The sequence below is a fragment of the Antechinus flavipes genome, chromosome 4, assembly GCF_016432865.1.
Source record: "Antechinus flavipes isolate AdamAnt ecotype Samford, QLD, Australia chromosome 4, AdamAnt_v2, whole genome shotgun sequence".
Lineage (NCBI taxonomy): Eukaryota > Metazoa > Chordata > Mammalia > Dasyuromorphia > Dasyuridae > Antechinus > Antechinus flavipes.
This window is the reverse complement of record NC_067401.1, coordinates 323,865,857-323,872,122: the sequence shown is the minus strand read 5'-3', so window position 1 is coordinate 323,872,122 and position 6,266 is coordinate 323,865,857.

The window sequence follows — 6,266 nt, the reverse complement described above, 5'->3', positions numbered from 1 at the left end:
TCTGGGGACAGGAAGTTATTGTGTTACCATAGCGACTTTTCCGGATCTGGTACTTTTGAGTGGAAAGTCTAGGGGACTTTTTGCAGTCAAAGCCGTGGCGTCGCTGTATCCTACTCGTCAATAAATCATTGGACTGGAAAAGGTCTTTGGTTCAGACGTTCCTGCATAACTTCACCCATCCTGATAGAAATCAACATTATTTTAAATGGTATTTAGAAAAGGAACGAGGGACGCTTTCCCCCTAAATGTTGAAGCTGTTAAGAGTAGGGTATTTGCTGTTCCTCTTATGGAATATTCCATTTCTAATCTCCATGACTTTGCACAGACTGCTCTGCATGTCAGAAAAGCTCAAAAATGTTTCCCTACCCCCGTCCCTTTCTTTTGAAACTTCTCTATTTAGCTCTCAAGATTGAGCTCAAATGATAATTATCAACCACCTTTCCTGATTTCCCACAGTTAACTCCTAACTCCTGAAATTCCTTTTATTTTTATTCATTTAAAAAAGTTATCTATTTGTGTAAATATACAAAATATTGTCTCTCTCAAGTAGACTTTTTTGTTGAAATTTCTTTTATTTTTAATCTATTTTTAAATTTACCTGTTTGTAAGTTCACAAACTATTATTCTTTATCCCTTTCCAGTAGCTTGTACATTTCTTGAAATTACCTTTTTTTAATCTCATTTGCGTAAATACATAAAATGTTGCTATTACTCCCTCTTCCCCCGTCTTTACTCCCTCTTCATTCTGTAGATTTTAAACTTATTTAGAACAGGGCTTATGTGGATTTTTTTGTTGTTGTTGTTCTGGGTTTTTTGGGGAGTTTTTGATCTTTGTATCTCCAGCACAGTGCTTTAATAGATATTTAATAAATGTTTGTTGAATTGCATGCTGTCTCTCTCTCTGTAACTAAACTTTGGCCATTTAATAGCTTATACTTTGTATCGGTGCTCCGGTTCTTTATCATCCACTTACTTTGAAATGTGACATGTTGGCATTTGTATTCAAAAATGGTGATAATCATGTTAGAATGGAACCTTCTCTCTTTTCTCCCAAAAGCACAAAGATGAGTGTTGCTCTATATCCAAATGATATGTCACAAAATTCTACCATTGAATTGGCAAGCTCTTAGGAATCTGTCCTTAATAATGTGGACTTAAATTTTTTTTTAAAATCAATGACAAGTGTAAATGCTTACCAAATTTCCAGAAAACACAAAAGTAAAAAGGCTAGATATCTAATATACTGGATGACAGGAATCAAAATGACATACAAAATGACACAACAATTGCCTTAAACTAATAAGATTTAATAAAGTCCCACAATTGGATTAAAAAACTCATCTTTGAAGAATATGTTTTAATAACTTGTTTTAGTTAATTATTATTAAAATTATTAGTGTATTAAAAATATCTAGTTTGGGGGGATTTGCTTTTTAAAATCACTACAAGTCACCAATGTGATATGGCTGCCAATAAATCTAATTCAAATCTTAGGTTATATTAATAAAGGTGGAATATCCAGGTTTGGGGAGATGATAGTCTTACTATGTCATTCTCTGGTCTGATCACATCTGGATAATAATATTTAATTCTGAGTACAACACTTTAAGAAAGATATTGACAAAATGGAGAGTATCCCGAGTTGAAAAACCAAGATAGTGAAGAGCCTCAAGATTATGTTATATGAATAATGATTGAAGAAGGTGGGAATGATGTTCTTAGAGAAAACAACTTGGGGAGAGTAAAGCTATCAAGTAAAGGTTAACCAATGGAGTTCAGGGCCTGGAGTCAGGAAGATGAGTCTTCCTAAGTTCAAATCTGGTTTCAGACATTTACTAGATATATGATCCTGGGCTAGTCACTTGACCATATTTGCCTCAGTTTCCTCATCTGTAAAATGATCTGGAGAAGAAAAGGGCAAACCACTCTAAAGTCTTTGCTCAAAAACCCCAAATAGAATCAAGAAATCAGACGCAAGTGAAAACAACTAACAACAAATCAATTAGGCATATTTGGTACCTTGTACTTGACCCTGAGGAGTAGAAAGAATTAGGAGATTCAAAGAGAAATTGCAAAGAAATAGATTTCGATGGAATGTAAGGAAAAACTGTCAAGTAGAATTATCCAAAAGCAGAAAAGATAATGTTGTGAGGTAGTGGTCTCTCTAGCTAGATATTTTCAATCAAATTTGGGGAGCCATTTGTGAGACTAGATGGCTTCTGAGGCAATTTTGAACTGTTATTGTGTTTCTTTGAAAAGATAAACAAGCTATGACACCTACCTGTATAATATGAGGGAATGAATCCCTGTAGCATATAGTATGAAACCAACGAGGCTTATACAGAGATTATTTTTATATAAAATTTCAAGGACAACAAGAACTTTCAAAGTCAAATGGATTTGCCAACATTTTTATAATTTGTCACAATAATTAGCCTAAGAACCAAGTGGTCTTCTCTTGGACTTCAATTGATTCAAAGAAGTATATAGGAAAGGTCCATACTCGCATTAAATATTTCAAGAAATGTCCTGACTTAAAGTAACTGGAGCCTCACTTTTTATATCGTAACCTGTTCTCTTCAGAAACTATATTGTTTATGGCTTTTAAATTCCACTCCTATGTTGAAAATAAAATCCAGAAGAATAACTGTATTTATTCAAATACACAGAGAAATTTGTATAATAGAGAGCATAACACTTAAGGCATTCAGTGAGAATTTCTTAAGGTATTTCATAAGGGAAGATTCCAAAAGAATGGAAAAGATCAGAATTAGCATAACCAGGAAGATATGAACAATTGTAAATTGTTACCTGCTTTCTTATCTCTACAAAGTTTTTATGAGTATGGTCTATTCATTCATCTCAAAAAAATGAAGTGAATAGCATAAGTATTATTCCTAAGTTAAATCCTAAGGACATAAAGACAAAAAGGAAAAAGCCTTTGTTGTCTCAAGAAAAAAATTCTACTAAGGAAATATAATAAATCCATATGGCAGATGTGTCCAGGTATGCCCCAAGAAAAGTAGATAACCCCCCTTGCTCCTCTGTATTGTCTACAGATTATATTGGGAAACTCATGGAAAAGGTAAACTCATGACAATATATAAACTTGCCTTATCATGAGCACTTGTTGCTTGTTAACTTCAAATTGATGAGAAAATTAATATCAAATATATATATCAAAGTTATAATTTTGGATTTGGCTTTTTAAAAGGGCTACATTCAAACTGAAGTTCCAAAAAGCTGACGAGAGGTTGGTGTTAGAAGAAGAGAGCTAAGGTTCACAGTAAATCATTTCCCTGAAGGGGAAGTCTCAGTAATCTAGCACTTATAAGAAATCATGTGAATACTAAAGAACCAGCACTAGATGGGAGGCACAGTATAATGGAGATTCAGAAATGCCAAGTGGTAAAGATATGAAGGGGGAAAAGAATGGTACAAAAAGGAATCATGATGCAGAAAGTCTTCCTGAATCACTCTCTACAATGATCCTGTGAATCCTGGAAACTGTAGACCATAATGGAAAGAGTGGAGATTTTTCTGCACCACCCATCAGCCTGAGGTTTTTTTTTGTTGTTTTGTTTTTTTGCCTTGTTAGAGGGTGAGGTAGAGAGAAAGAACTCAGGGTAGTACTATAAGTCTAGAGGGTTGCTTGAATTGCTATCATCTCCCAAGTTTTTCCCTGAATAAAAGGAAGGATAAGAATTATGCTACTCTTCTTCAACATACTTATATCCACATTTTCTCTTTTCATAGCCCTTTGAGTGACCAGAATTTTGATTCTTTTGAGATCATAGTGTTACATTATTCCCAACCATCATTGTGAAAATATTATTTTTAAAATGAACTTTCGTAACACCTTAAGATCACTGAAAGTGTTGGGCAGTTTCCCAATATGATCCAGCTTAGTTTCTTCCTTCTACTAAATTTTGCATTAATCTCACTGTCCATCCACAGCATTTGTACAAGATATGCATATTGGACTATTGCAATGAGTTGCTTGTCCAAATGCATACCATAATCTTGACAATATATTTTTGTTTTTTCAGTAAAGATGGCTAGGCCAGTCATTTTTTGAGGTGAACATGGATGTCACTGAAAAGGTGCTCTGAGACTCAATATTACAAGAAAAATGCCTTCTGATTCTGGAAAATTCCACCATTTATAGGGAACCCCCATTTTATGTGAACTTCTCACAGGACACCCACAACATTATTAGTGAACAATTCAAGTGAGTATATATATTTTTCTGTTTTATATCTTGCTTGATGTTGCTTTTTAGACTTTTGTTGTTCTGAATCAATTGCTATTTTGAAATCAATAGACAGTAAATATAGTGGTATACTATCTTCTTACTCCCTCAGTAAATTTTTGATGCACTTTAAAATCACCCACAAAATCTTGTCTATTTCTTTTTAACCTTTTCATAAAGGTTATATTTTGTATACTCATTAACCAATGTCATCAAGATTTTAGAGGAATATGTAGGCCTTTGGAACAGTGGTTGCTGATGTCTTTTTGGTTTGGTTTTGTTGTTGTAAAAGTACAAATTGTTATCTTTCTTTTGAACACTTTCCTTCTTTGAGAGATTGTAAAATTTGATGCCCTGAGAAATCATATTTACTACAACGTGAATTCTTTCATATAATCAAATAACAGATACTTTTCCCCACTTCATATTAAATGCTATTGATATTTCTTTCCATAGTTATCAGGAACTAAAGTGATAAAATCCAAATGTGGTAGATTCATTGTCATCATTGATGAAAATTATTAATATATACATCTTAGATAAGCTATTTCATTTCATATCTATTTTCTACCTTCTAGTTTCAATAATGTTATTCAAATGATCTAGCTTAATTCAGTGTATTGGGCAAATAAATTAGACAATTTGCAATATATTCAATCCTTATTGTATATCTTCTTATTGATTTGCTTATAACATTCAAATATTCAACTTGATCAATAGGGAATTCCCAAACAGCATTTTATCACCATTAGGATAATAAAATTGCTTCCTTTTATTTAGGGCATTTCATCAGAAGCACTTTCACTAGGCTGACCAATATTATTCTTTTACTAAGAATATTCCATAAATATAACATGGACTGTGTTAACAAATAAACAAAGCTCATTGCTTGAAAGGATCAACTGAGTGTTACCACAACTTCCCAAAGAATTCTTAAGAACTCAGGTACACAAGCCAGGCAAAATTTTTTAGCCAGTAGTCACTGGTTTGTGTGGTAGCTGACTAATCCAAAGCTAATTGTATCTCTTGAAGAGAGGTAAACTGAAGCTAATGATAAGTCAAAGTACCAATTGAGAAGCTATTTGCCTAGAGCCCAGTTTCTTAAATTCTGATTCACAACTTCATAAGGGGTCTTGTAACTAAATGTGGGGGTCAAAAATTATAATTTGTTATCAGTAAAAATTTGGTTTGTACAACCATTTTATATATTTATATACCTGGGGTCATGTAAACTTTCTCTGGCAAAAAAAGAGTTGCAAGAAGAAAAAGTTGAACCCAATTTTGGGATACATCATACCTTTTCATATTAATTGCTTTTCAGTATCATGTATGCATACTAACATATGAATTTTGATAATGTGCTTTTTTGAGGACTTGGCTATGTATGTTAAGAGAGGCTTATCATCAATAGATTGGTCACTTGGTAGTAAATCTTTTGGCCATGAGAATCCATTAACTGAACATAAATACGTCAGTGATAAAAGCAGGAAAAAAAAAAAAAAAAGCAGATGATGCTGGGAAGATAATAGAAGTAGATTTAGACCATTAAATTCAATGTGTCTGGGCAACTAGATGGTGCAGGGGATAGATCATGGGCCCTGAAGTCAGGAACACCAGAGTTCAAAATCCAGCCTCAGACACTTAACACTGCCTAGCTGTGTGACCCTGGGCAAGTCACTTAACCTCAAATACCTCATTAAAAAAAACCCCAAAAATTCTGTGTGTGTGTGTGTGTGTGTGTGCTCACGTGTGTGTGCTCACGTGTGTGCATATGTGCACATGTGCTTGCCTGTGCACATGCCATTTCAGTTGAAACTGATTTAATAGATTTTTTTGTGCATGACAGATCTTTGGTTTGGTTCATTCTTTCTCTTCCTATCTAAAATCTTTAAGATCTTGCTTATATGAAGTATTCCCTAACCACTACTGTTTAATTATTTACTTTTAGGTATTATTTAACTCCTAATTTGTGTCTCATTTTCTTACCTAGAATTAAGGTTCTTAGAGGGCAGGC